The sequence below is a fragment of the Arachis hypogaea genome, chromosome 17 (assembly GCF_003086295.3).
Source record: "Arachis hypogaea cultivar Tifrunner chromosome 17, arahy.Tifrunner.gnm2.J5K5, whole genome shotgun sequence".
NCBI classification, from domain to species: domain Eukaryota; kingdom Viridiplantae; phylum Streptophyta; class Magnoliopsida; order Fabales; family Fabaceae; genus Arachis; species Arachis hypogaea.
This window is the reverse complement of record NC_092052.1, coordinates 47505353-47519771: the sequence shown is the minus strand read 5'-3', so window position 1 is coordinate 47519771 and position 14419 is coordinate 47505353. Positions and strand designations below refer to the sequence as shown.

Here is a 14419-nt window from a genome sequence, read left to right as displayed (position 1 = left end):
ATATATATATATATATATGCATGAAAAATGCAGAATGCAATGTTTAACATGAATGCTATGCATGATTCCAGGTTTAATATTAAAATGAAAAAGGAAAAATGAAAGCAATTAACAAGAAATAAATTGAAAAAGAAGCGACCATACTGATAAACTACTATTTTATGGTTTATCTTGTACTCAATTGAGTGGATTTCATCAACTCTTTACCCACTTATTCATAATATTTGCATGGTTTTATATTTCCTTCCTAATTATGTGCTTTGAGTGAAAACATGCTTCTTTGATCTTATATTTGCTTATTATTAATCCTCTCTTATTACCATTAGATGCCTTGATATGTGTTTTAAGTGTTTTCAGATATTATAAGGCAGGAATGGCTTGGAGGATGGGAAGAAAGCATGCAAAAGTGGAAGGAATGCAAGAAGTTGGAGAAATTGCTAAGCTGTCCAGCCTGACCTCTCTGCACTCAAACGGCTATAACTTTAGCTACAGAGGTCCAAACGACGCTGTTCTAATTGCGTTGGAAAGCTAACGTCCGGGGCTTCGATTTGATATATAATATGCTATAGTTTTCCTGACGCTAGGCGACGCGACCGCGTGATCTATGCGGCCGCGTCGCAGTGACAAAAATCCAGCGTGGCAAAATTCGAAAACAGCGAATTCTGGACTGTTTCTGACCCAGTTTGTGGCCCAGAAAACACATATTAGAGGCTATAAAGTGGGGGACTGCATCCATTCATAAGGGGGCTCTCACAATTCACAATTTTAGGAGTAGATGTAGTTTTTAGAGAGAGAGGTTCTCTCCTCTCTCTTAGATTAGGATTTAGGATTTCTCTTAGTTATAGGAGTGACTCTCAATCCCAGGTTCTTTATTTTTATTTAATTTATGAACTCTTTCATGTTACATATAATTTTCTTAATTAATTTTATTTGAGGTATTTCAATTCATGATTGCTTTCTTTTATTTACATGATTACTGCTTCCCATCTGAAGACATTTTTATTTCAATAAATTTACCATTTTTTTTCCTTTTGGCTTTGGTCAAATAATTGGTAACCCTTGAGTTATCAAACTCATTGTTGATTGAAAATTGGAATTCATCCACCTAACTTACCTTCATAGTTAGAGGTTAACAAAGTGGGAGAAAAATCCAATTCTCATCGCAATTGATAAGGATAACCAGGATAGAACTTCCAATTTCTAATAGCTTGCCAAGAGTTTATTTTTATTATTATTATTTTATTTCCTCTGTCATTTACTATTGTTGCTTCTTATCTTATACATTAATAGAACTTGTCATATAACATATTCCCACCTTACTTCCTAGTAAACCCCAATTTACAAACTCATAACCAATAATAAGAACACACTTCCCTGCAATTCCTTGAGAAGACGACCCGAGGTTTGAATACTCGGTTATCAATTTCAAAGGGGTTTGTTACTTGTGACACCCAAACCTTTGTACGAAGGGATTTCTGTCGGTTTAGAGACTATATCTACAATGCGACTGTTTTTATGAAAATCTTTACTGGCAAAAATCCCAACGTCAAAATGGCGCCGTTGCCGGGGAATTGCAAACGTGTGCCTTATTATTGGTTATTGTAAATATTTTATTTTTGCTTGTTTATTTGTTTTTGTTTTTTATTTTTGCTTTTTTCTTAAGTTAAGAGGTTATTGTTTTTTATTTTAAAATTTTTATCTTATCTTATCTTATTTCAAAATTCAAATTTCAAAATTTAATTTTCAATTCCAAAATTTGAATAACCTTTTAATTTAAAATTTACTTTTATTTTCGTTTTTAATTTTTTTTTGCTACTATGAACTCGCACCCCTTTGGCTATGAGTCTGGTTACAATTATGTTGCAGGAAGAAAAAATTACCGTGAGAACAGGCATCAAGGTTGGAACAATCAAAGATGAGAGGAGCCACAAGGATTTAATCAACCCTCATGGCAACAACCGCCTCCAATGGACTATCAACAACCACCATCATATGCCTATAAACCTCCTCAACACAACTTGGGACCACCATACTCACAAGCCCCTTTCCACCATTCACCTCCATATGACCCTAACCCACATCCACCATACCAACCACCTTATGAACCAAATGAACCATACATAGATCCACCCCAAACCTCCATGGAGAAAGTACTTGCCGATCTAAACTCTACTATACAAGCTCTCTTCACCCAAATCAGACCACTGAGTACCTTCAACAATCAACCCTCAAGCCCTAGTGCACTTCCTTGTCAACCACAGAATAATCCCTCCATCCCATCACCACCATCCATGGAAGAGCACCCACATCCATCAATCCAAGAACAAGATGATCCCAATTATGCTATTGATATGGAACAGGAAAGAAAGAATCATCTTCGCAAATCCATACTTCATAAAGAGCTAGAGGAGGCCCTAAAGGTGAAGGTAGTAAATACCCTTGAAGATGAAAGAACAATTGAAAGGAGTTGTCATGGAAAGCAAATCATCAAGGATGAGTATGATTTTATATTAAAACTACTGGACAAAGCAGTAATTATTAAAGAGGAAAAAGTGGTTGAAGACTTAGGAGATGCAGAACCTCCATGGGAAAGTCCAGTCATAGAACCTCCTTCCAAGACGGTTGAAATTGATGCTGAGGAGGGTGTACAACCTCCAAAGCATATCATAGTTGAAGACTTGGAAGAGGTTGATCAAGAGATGGAGATTCAAGAAGAAGAAGCACAACCTCCCATACCCTTGGAAAGCAATGAAGAGGTGATTGAATTAGAAGAAAGCTACCAAGAGGAAGAGGTTGAAATTGAAGAAGCTTGCAAAGAGGTGGTAATTATCAGAGAAGAGCACAAGGGAGTGGAGCTTGCAATTTCATTAAAAATGCCTCCCCCTAAGTTGCCATCATCCTTCACAACATTCAAGTGGGTAAAATTCATATCCCTTAGCTTTCTAATTCCACTTGAATATGGGCTACTGGAGACGGATGGTCAACTTAGAGCTCTTTGTGGCATAAAGAGTAAGAGGAAGATGGTCAGTGGTAAGAACTGTCCTGCAAGGTTCATTATGGTTGGAAGCTTTAAGTTTAAACGCAAGGGTTGGTATAAAGCTCAACTGAATGGGTCTAGGAAGTTGTTTGGCCGCTTTAGTGAGAATTCAGATTGCTTGCCACCCGGATGGAATCATGAGGATCAACAAGAAGACGGGTGCAATAGCAAGGTTTGGGATCCTGGAATCTATTCTGACATCCAACACCCCGGGAGCCTAAGAATCTGTTTGAACCTGCTCAAAGGCTTTACGTGCCGAGTTTGGGACCCCGGAGGTTACTGGAATTACAAACATTGGTGGAGATTCCTGAATGAGTTCAAGCATAAGCCACCATAGCAGGAAGCTCATCAAATGTCCAACTTAAGGACTATAACTAAAAGTGCTAGGTGGGAGACAACCCACCATGGTATGATCGTTCATTTTTCATTTTTATTTAGTTTTATTTGTTTTCAAGTTTTATTTTATTTTATTGATCCTGGAGTTTTGCATCACATTCATATTAACACTGCATTCTGCATCTTTTCAGATTAAAAAAAAAAAGCGAGCACGCGACGCAACCGCATCAGCGACGCGTCCGCGTCGCAAGGAGATGGGAGACAATAAATATGAACAGAGAGTTTCGCAGGAGCAGCGCTGGAGGCGTGCGAATGGCACAAATCACCCCACGCGACCGCGTCGCTGACGCGACCGCGTCACCTGGGAAAAACGGCCTCCCACGCGACCGCGTGACCTGAAAATCGACGTCAACCGGGTACATGGCCGAAAGTTGAGCTGGAGTTGGGCTAGACCCGTGCTAGTAGCACAAGCCCTGCCACGCGAACGCATCACCCACGCGTCTGCGTCATATTGGAAATAAGGCCACCCGCGCGATCGCGTCGACCACGCGACCGCGTCACCCTGGACTTTGGCAATACTGAGTTTTGAACAGAGAGTTGTGCGACCGCGAGGCTGCACTCGCGCCACTAGCACAAATCAAGTCACGCGATCGCGTGCCCCACGCGTCCGCGTCACCCAACCTTATCACGCACCACGCGACCGCGTCACCTACGCGACCGCGTCACCAGCGCCGCACAACCTATCCAGATTAGTGCCAATTTTCTTATCTTCTCTTTTCTAATCCTAATTTCTTCCTTCTCTCTCCTTTCTCACTTTCTTTTCTTCTTCTCATCCTTTTTCCCTCTCATTTTATTTTACTTCATTTATTTGCATATTTCATTCATTGCATTATTCTCATTGGTGTTGGAGTTTTATTTGGACAAGTGCCTTATTTTATTTGACAATTGACATTTACTTATGGTTCTCACATACATTTGGATTACATTATTTTCATCCCTATTTTAACTTGCACACCCAATGTATTTGGGATTATCATTCACAATTGTCATCATTACACATGCTCTTTAATTTGGCATATTTATGATTGAGCTATGCTTCTCATGCCTATTATTTGCATGTTTTTACCCTCTTGCATCTAATTATTTTGAATTGCCCTTTTTAATCTTTATTGTTGTCTTTCCTACATGTTGTAGCTACCATGTAGATGGACTATCATCTTTCCTTTGGCATTCCTTATCACTTGGAATTTCCTCCCTTCCGGTCTTAGTTTTCTATATTTCACACTCTTCCTTTTTCTTCTTCCTTAGGCATGGGTACCAAGAAAGAAAAAGAGAAGGTCACTGACAAAACACCAGCAAGGAAAGGAACCAAGAGATCTCCAACTAAGACACCTCCATCTACAAGCGTCAGTTGGAGCAACCCGTCCACCTGCACATCTCAGCATGCACCGAGGAGTGCAATCTTTAAGTGTGGGGAGATCGGTATGGGTTAGTTATTTCCTGACTCAACACCAAAATTTTTATTTTATTTGTTTGTTCATTGTTGCATTTGCATGTTTGATTGCATATTTGTTTGATTTTTTGCATATTTTACCACTTGGTTAAAGTAATATTTTCTTTTTCAAGAAACCTTTTAAGAGCATTTCACTAATTTGAAAAAAAAAATTTAATGTTACACTTGTTTGAAGAGATATTATACTGGAGCATGGTTTAGAGCTCGAACACACAAAACCTGAGATTTTGAGCCTATTTAAATGGGTTGCATTTTATCAACTAATATTTTAGTTTTTGGTGTGTGTTTTTCTCTCTAAAATTGTGATCTTTGTCTTGCTTAATTCTATATTTCCCTTGTTTGATATATGCATACACTTACATGATTGAGGCCTTTGTTTCACTGAGCTTACATACCCATATAGCCTTACCTTTCATTATCCTTTGCAAACCAATTTGAGCCTATTTTACCCCTTTGTTCTTTACTTTAGCACATCATTAACTCTAAGCGGAAAACAATAATGTCCTTAATTTGAATCCTTAGTTAGCTTAGACTAGTGAGAGTGCTTATGATTTAAGTGTGGGAAATTGGGTTTGGAAATATTTGGTTTGAGAATTGAGTATGTTAGAATTTTCTAAAAATGTGAAAGAAATGTTTAGGACATGTTCGTGCATTCAATAAATTAATCATATGCATTGAGAAAAACAAAAGAAAAAGAAAAAAAATATATATATATATAAAAAGAAGAGAGAGAAAAAAAGAGAGAAAAAAAAGAAAAGAAAAAGAACAAATAAGAAAAAGGGGACAAAATGCCCCAAAGTAAGTGGTGAAAGCAATGCATATGTACAGTACTCAGAATTAGAATGCATGAATAATGTGGAAAACATGGTTGATGGATAGTTAGAATTTGTATTGTGATTACATGGATTGTCTAAAGTTAGGTGGAAAGTTTAAGTTAATTAAGGATTCAGATTTTAGTCCACTTGGCCAAATACAATCCTACCTTGACCCTAACCCCATTACAACCCTTAAAAGACCTCTTGATATGTGTATCTGTGCATTAAATTTTTGTTGATTGTTAGATGAAGAGCAAGTCTTAGAAAGCAAGGTTAGTAGAGAATTGAGAGAATCAAACCTTAAACACCTGAGTGATTAGAGTGTATACACTACCAGTAAGGGTTCGATGCTCAATCCCTTGTTCCCTGCTTTCATGAGCTATTTTCTTCTTGCAAGTCTATTTGTACTTCATTTTCATGATTTGAATTAGTGAAATCCAGTTCATATTTCCTCTTGAAAGATTTGTTTACTTTTAACTAAGTAGGTGGAAAAATTCTACATGTAGTTACATTCATAGGTTGCGTTTCATACATTCTTCATTCTTTATAGCTTCTCTTGAGCTTAGCATGAGGACATGCTATTGTTTAAGTGTGGGGAGGTTGATAAACCACTATTTTATGGTTTATCTTGTGCTCAACTGAGTGGATTTCATCAACTCTTTACCCACTTATTCATAATATTTGCATGGTTTTATATTTCCTTCCTAATTATGTGCTTTGATTGAAAACATGCTTCTTTGATCTTATATTTGCTTATTATTAATCCTCTCTTATTACCATTAGATGTCTTGATATGTGTGTTAAGTGTTTTCAGATATTATAAGGCAAGAATGGCTTGGAGGATGGGAAGAAAGCATGCAAAAGTGGAAGGAATGCAAGAAGTTGGAGAAATTGCTAAGTTGTCCAACCTGACCTCTCTGCACTCAAACAGCTATAACTTTAGCTACAGAGGTCCAAACGACGCGGTTCTAGTTGCGTTGGAAAGCTAACGTCCGGGGCTTCAATTTGATATATAATATGCTATAGTTCCCTTGACGCTAAGCGATGCGACTGCGTGATCCATGCGTCCGTGTCGCAGTGACGAAAATCCAGCGTGGCAAAATTCGAAACCAGCGAATTCTGGACTGTTTCTGACCCAGTTTGCAGCCCAGAAAACACAGATTAGAGGGTATAAAGTGGAGGACTGCATCCATTCATAAGGGGGCTCTCACAATTCACAATTTTAGGAGTAGATATAGTTTTTAGAGAGAGAGGTTCTCTCCTCTCTCTTAGATTAGGATTTAGGATTTCTCTTAGTTATAGGAGTGACTCTCAATCCCAGATTCTTTATTTTTATTTAATTTATGAACTCTTTCATGTTACATATAATTTTCTTAATTAATTTTATTTGAGGTATTTCAATTCATGATTGCTTTCTTTTATTTACATGATTACTGCTTCCCATCTGAAGACATTTTTATTTCAATAAATTTACCATTTTTTTTCCTTTTGGCTTTGGTCAAATAATTGGTAACCCTTGAGTTATCAAACTCATTGTTGATTGAAAATTGGAATTCATCCACCTCACTTACCTTCATAGTTAGAGGTTAACAAAGTGGGAGAAAAATCCAATTCTCATCGCAATTGATAAGGATAACCAGGATAGAACTTCCAATTTCTAATACCTTTCCAAGAGTTTATTTTTATTATTATTATTTTATTTCCTCTGCCATTTACTATTGTTGCTTCTTATCTTATACATTAATAAAACTTGTCATATAACATATTCCCACCTTACTTCCTAGTAAACCCCAATTTACAAACTCATAACCAATAATAAGAACACACTTCCCTGCAATTCCTTGAGAAGACGACCCGATGTTTGAATACTCGGTTATCAATTTCAAAGGGGTTTGTTACTTGTGACACCCAAACGTTTGTACGAAGGGATTTCTGTCGGTTTAGAGACTATATCTACAACGCGACTATTTTTATGAAAATCTTTACTGGCAAAAATCCCAACGTCACATACCATGGTGGGTTGTCTCCCACCTAACACTTTTAGTTAAAGTCCTTAAGCTGGACATTGGAGAAGTTTCCTGTTATGGCGGTTTATGTTTAAATTCGTCCAAAAATCTCCACCAGTTCTTGGAATGCCAATAGCCTTCGGGGTCCCAAACTAGGCACGCAAAGTTTCTGAACAGCTTCAAATATATTGTTAGGCTCCCGGGGTGACAAATGTCGGAATAAACTCCAGAATTCCAGGCCTTGCTTTTAAATCTGCCTCCGTCTTGATCTACTGTGGTGACCAAACGTTCTCCGTGATCCATGCAATTGAGCATGAAACCAATCCGTGTACTTCGAGGTGAAGCGTGGAACCTTATTAAACCTTGTGCACCAGCTCTGAGTACGAGCCATTTTCCTCTTACTCTTAAAGCCGCAGAGAGCTCTAAGCTGGCCATCTGTTTCAAGCAAACCGTATTCAAGTGAATAAGTAAAGTTATAAGTTAAGGATTGTACCCACTTGAAGCTTGTATTAGGTGGTAACGGCCTTGGGATATGTGTTTTTGGTGGTTCTGCAAGTTCCATTTCCTTGTGCCCTTCTGTGAATTCCTCCACTTCTTTGCAAAGATCTTCAATTGTATCTGTGTCCTGGTCAAAGTCTTCTATGTCTTCCTCATCACTTGAGTCATAGATTGGAGGTTGAGCGAAATCTACCTCCGCATCATCTTCATATTCACTTGGGGAAGATTCTTCGATCTCAGAGAATTCACTTGCGGATGCAAGTTCATCACCAAGAGACCTAGACTTGTGACTATCATTATTAAGGGAATTTGCTTCTTGGATTATTCCGTCTGATTCCTCATAAACGACTTGCCTTCGAGATTGTACAGTATCCTCCTTAGCATCAACTGTAGCATCCTGGACGGAGTTTTCCTCAATTCTGGATTCCCATGGAAGTTCAGCATCTCCTAGGTCTTCAACCAACTCTTCTTCTTGAACAAAGATAACTTCTTCTAATTGTTCTAGTACAAATTCATTCTCTGTCTTGTCCACTGGAGTTTCTGGTATCTCCTTCATGCTACGCTCTTCATTGGGCTGTCCACATGGAGCTGTGGCTAATCCTTGTGTATTTGAACGCCTAGAAACCCATTAAATTATCGCTTTCTCCAGTTGTTGAATGGTTGTTTGAAATTTATTTACTGTTTCTTTTAGGCGAGCCTCTGCTTCTCGGGTTGCTGGACTTGGACATGACACAAAGGAAAGTGGTGGTGATTGGGAGCGATTGGATTGGTACTGGGGTAAGGAAGGATCATATGGTGGCGAATGGTGAAGAGAAGCTTGTGAGTGTGGTGGTTCGAGGTTATGTTGAAAGGATGGTTTACATGCACGGGGTGGGGCTTGTTGGTAGTTACAAGGTTGTCCACCATATCTTTCAGCTGGGTATGCATTGTAGAATGTCTTTGTCCAGGATATCTCGGAGGGTGTTGCTGCCAAAAGGGTTGATTAGATCCTCTTGGTTCCATCCATCCTTGATTGGTCTGACCTTGATGCACATTCCTGCTGTAACTTCTATTTCCTTTAACAGTATTAGAACCAAACTCAAAGCAAGAGGGGTGAGAGTTTATAGTAGCAAATAAAGATAAAAAGGAAAAACAAAAATAAATAAACAAGCAAAAGAAAAATATTTACAATAACCAATAATAAGGCACACGTTAGCAGTTCCCCCGGCAACGGCGCCATTTTGACGTTGGAATTTTTGCCAGTAAAGAATGTCATAAAAACAGTTGCGTTGTAGATATAGTCTCTAAACCGACAAAAATCCCTTCGTACAAACGTTTTGGGTGTCACAAGTAACAAACCCCTTTAGAAATTGTTAACCGAGTATTCAAACCTCGGGTCGTCTTCTCAAGGAACTGCGAGGAGGTATGTTCTTATTATTGGCTATAAAGGTTGTAATCGGGGTTTAGAAGATGAGAAGCAAGTAATTTAAATGACAAGTAAAGTAAATGGCAATTAAAATAAATAAATACTATAAAGCAAACTTTTGGCAAGGTAAGAGAAATTAGAGGTCCAACTTAGTTATCTCTCTCAAATATAATGAAAGTTGAATCTAAATTCCACTTGGTCAACCTTTACTAAAGCAAAAGAAAGTCAAGGGACTAATTAAATTGACCTTTGAATCACTACAAAAAAAAGAGTTTAAAATGGCATTTATATTATGGCGATTTTAAAAAACTACCATAATATTCAGGTATTATGGCATTTTATGATGCTGCCATAATTAAGTTCTAAAATTGCACTTTTTTTTGGTGATTTCGGCGGTTTTCAACCGCCATTATCCAAGCCATTACTTAAAAAATAAAAAGGCCCAAACCCAAGAAAAACTTTAATGCTGATCTGGTGAAAGTGAAACCCTACAAAAGTGAAGCTGCTCCAGTGATCTTCTCAGCAGCGCTCTCCAGCGACTGAAACCCGAAACGACGATCTTCTCCAGCGGTGCTCCGGTGACGATCTTCTCCAGCGCTGCTCCGGTGACGATCTTCTCAGTGGCGTTCTCCGACGAATCGATACTTTCAGTTTTCACTTTCTTCTGGCTGTTCCTTGAGCTATCTTTTTAGTTCATTTTTTTCTGTTTTTGACTTTTCTTTTTCTTCACTCTTAGTGAAATTGAAGTTTTGGTTGTTGATCTGTGATGAACAGAAATGGTGATTCTGGATCGAGGAGTTAGGGTTTTGATTGAGAGCGATGGAGAGAGGGAAGATCGCGATAAGGAGGATCGACAATTCCACGAGCAGGCAAGTGACGTTCTCGAAGTGAAGGAATGGTTTGTTGAAGAAGGCGAAGGAGCTTGTGATTTTGTGCGATGCTGAGGTTGGAGTTATGATCTTTTCCAGCACTAACTCTATGATTTCTCCGGTACCAGGTACTCGCGATCCTCGCTCTAATAAGCTCTTATATTAGATAGATCTTTTCTTTTTTGTGACTTCTCCGTCGATCTTTTCGTTTTTTGCTCGCTTTCTCTTTAACGTTGATTGCTCTATATGTTTGTTTCTCTTTCACAATGACTGCATTGCTGATTTGTTGCTTATGAGAATGGCAGTTTAGGCCTTTTTTATTCTTTTTCTTTTTTTTCCCTTTCTTGCCTTTTTGTGAACGGGTTTGAATATGAAGATTGACATATATAATGAATGAATGCTTTTGTTGTGAATGAATGAATGAATGAATGAATGCTTTTGTTGTGTTTGATAAAATGACAGGGTTCAATTATAGCTATTACTATGGTTGTTATTATATTGAGCCAGAACCTTTTTTCAATTTATATCGTAATTTAATGATAGTTTGAGGAATTGTAGTTTACTCAGCTGCCAGCTCAGTCAGTTAGAATTAGAAGTAGTTAGAAGCTGTTTAGTTAGTTAGTTATACTAGATGAATAGTTAGACTTAGCTAAGTATGTTCCAGGAATAAGCTTGGTCTGCAAACTAGCTTCAGCCTCCTTTCTGTGTACACAAGAGTAGGGAATTTTAGTTCAGATTGTAATCATACTTTATCCTTCTCTGTTCCATATAATACTTATTCTATTATTTGTTTTTCATCATTAACAATATAGCTTGTTATATTACCGATACAGAGATGGCGAGAGTACGCATCAAGAGGACTATCGGGGTAAACATCATTTGGTTGCAACCAACGAAATGAAATTCTGCTTGGATGCTTCCCCAAAACAAAAGCTTATTTCTAAGGAGTTCAAGAGAGGTACATTTTCTGCTTGCAGATGGGATGCAAATCAGGTATGCTTTACTCCATATTTCACATACAAGATTTGCATGTGGCCCTTAATCTCTAGAAATAAGTATAGAAGCCTGCATTGGCCCAATTTGTATTTTGTTGATTGATATATATAGATTCTATTGAAAGTTGGATACCACCTTTATAAGTCTTTACAGTGCCTCTTTGTTATTCATAATCCAAATTGGTCGTTCATGCAGATGGTATTAGTCCTGGTGGGATTCGCTCTTGGATTGCAAAAGGAAGAAGAGGTGAATTGCCAACCAACACTTTAGATGAATCTCAATAATCAATATATCATTCAAGCATTTAATAGAGTCTTAATTCCTTACTTTATATACGTGTTTAGGTGAACTGTATGTTGTTTTCTTCAATTTAAGTGAACAAAAGACAGTGATAAGTACAAAGACATCGTCTCTGGCTGAAGTATCTTTTTCTGATAAATTGAACCAATTCAAAACTTGATTTGCAGAGAGCAAAGCAAGGATTTACTAGAAGATTATGGGATTGATGAAGAGTGAGGGTCTGTTGGCCAGAATTGGTCTATCACGTAAGTTTTCCAACTTCCCACTAAGTTTATTGGGTTGTAACTATTAGAAGAAGACTTATTTTTATTGATTTTATCACATAACCACATCCTCCATTGCATATACACAACTACTTGTTTAAATTAAAGTAATTGAGCTTCGATCACTAATTTAATTTCTTATTTTGAGACACCGAGGATAGCAAGTGTCAAAAACTCCAGATTGATAAAATATGATGCAGTTGATTATACATTATAATAAAGAGACCAACTAATTAAGGGGCCGGGGTGACTTGCTTTACTATTTGGACCAAATTCTACATTAAGTATATTTATAATCAATTCATTCAATTATGCTTGCTTTTTTACTATAGTAGAATAATTAAACAAAGAAGAACAGTGTGTGCATTATTTAGCTAATTTTACTCATAAATTGAGATAGATTGAACGTTAGTTTTAATAATGGAGTCTATATACTAGATAGTGCATTAGTGCTTCCATAATGTTATGGTTTCAAGTGTTTGATGCAATTCACGTGAAACAAATGGCAATGAGCCCTTAGAAGGAAATTCAAAATATATAATCTGACAAATTCGTCAAGATACTTAGAAGTAGCATTGTATTTTTAGATGTTAAATTAAGCAAGTTGGTTTGTTATAAGCTTCTCAATTCTTTTGCTTATTCCTGGCTCTTGTTAAATTTAGCTTCTCAACAGTAAAGACCTTTCTAAGGTGCATGCACATGTGATTCATGAAATCTTTCATCGACGTATTGAATCATCTTTTCTTAGCTATACTTTTGTCATTGACATGTTGGCTCGCTTTGCATTTCATTTGTATGTGCAGAAGATTCTCTAAAGTTGCTCAAGAGAGAAAAGATGTAAGTGAACTCTTGTTTCAATATACTAGTTGCTAATTTTTAGAAAGCATGTTGGTGATAGTAATTTACTCTATACTAATGAAATTGCCAAAAATATTGTTTCTAGTTTATCAGTTGACTAACATTATTCCTGTTTCCTGGTGCATACATTAGACTTGCAATTTGAGTTTCTCACTAGCTACCTCGCAGAGCTCAGTTTGTTGGATTATAATTGTGTGAAATTCTTGCCTTCTTTGGTGGCAGCATCTGTTGTATTTCTAGCAAGATTTATGCCAAGTCCAAAGACACATCCTTGGGTAATGTTTCATTCTTCTAAATCATAGATTCAATATCCAAGTTGGATTCAATTACTAAATTAAACGTTTTGTTTACAGAATGCGGCACTTTATCAACTCACTAGATATAAACCTGCCGAATTGCAGGAATGTGCTCAAAGTATACATGATCTGTACCTCAGCAGGAGAGGTGGCTCTTTGCAAGCTGTGAGGGAGAAATACAAACAACATAAGGTAGTTGTTTTCCACTAATTAGGAACCTGAATTTATATCACCACATGAATAGATCTGTTTGAATTGTACTTGACACTGTTAGTTTGTGAAAATATCCTTAGTTATTTATTTCTGGTAACTTCAATAGATGGTTATAGTACATTTTTTTATCTGTGTATGAGTTATGACCGTGATGCATCTCCATCAGGTTTATGATTATCTGATTGATACTGCTGCTCGTGATCAAACAAGAGAGCGCATCAATGAGTTCTTGAAAGTGTTAAAAGCCATGACCTAGCAAAAGCTGAGATTCTCAACATAATCAACATCAGGCCCACCAACATAGTCGAAATTCCATCACTAGAAGAGTTAGGAAGTAGGTCTTCTGGAGCGAGCAACAACGAAGCATGATCTTGCATGATAAAGATTTTATGTATTAAGGATATATATATATATATATATATATATATATATATATATATATATATATATATATAGATAGTAAAACGAATTATTGAAAAATGTTATCTTTGATACTTTGTTTTTGGATTATGACTCTTGATTTTCGGAGATTATGTATGAATTAAAAATCTTGTTATAATGTTTGATTTAAGGCTATGCCTTTTGATTATTAATAGATTTTAAAGTTTGAATTCCAAAAATATCACTTCAAATAGGTAGTTTCAATTTCATTTTAAAAAGTATAAAATTGCCATCAAACTTAGGTAAAAACAACGATTAAAAATTGTCATTTTAAACGAAAATTGTGCCATTATATTCTGGTAAAAATGGCGGTTATAAACTGCCATTTTAATTTTTAAACGAAAAGGATGTTATTAAACTCAGGTAAAAACGGCGGTTAGAAACTGCCATTTTAAACTAGGAGGATGCCATTAAACCTAGGTAAAAACGGCGGTTAGAAACCGCCATTTTAAACAAGAAGGATGCCATTAAATCCTGGTAAAAACGGTGGTTACAAACCGCCATTTTAAACAATAACAAAACCGCCGTTTTATTTGGTTAAAACGGCGGTTAAAACCGCCATTTTAACCATCA

At 36.9% G+C, this 14419-nt stretch overlaps 1 long non-coding RNA gene across 3 annotated transcripts; it reads left to right on the top strand.

Moving 5' to 3' along the window:
* Positions 1 to 10068: 10068 nt before the first annotated feature.
* LOC112765159 (uncharacterized) lies at positions 10069 to 14003 on the top strand. Of its 3 annotated transcripts, none has more exons than XR_011875233.1 (8): positions 10069 to 10607; positions 11313 to 11472; positions 11671 to 11721; positions 11943 to 12020; positions 12842 to 12875; positions 13119 to 13171; positions 13250 to 13384; positions 13572 to 14003. It is a non-coding gene; the product is annotated as an uncharacterized lncRNA (long non-coding RNA). The 3 variants fall into 3 exon arrangements; XR_011875234.1 differs by having other exon boundaries at positions 13029 to 13171; positions 13298 to 13384; XR_011875232.1 differs by having other exon boundaries at positions 13029 to 13171.
* The last annotated feature ends 416 nt before the right edge of the window (positions 14004 to 14419 follow it).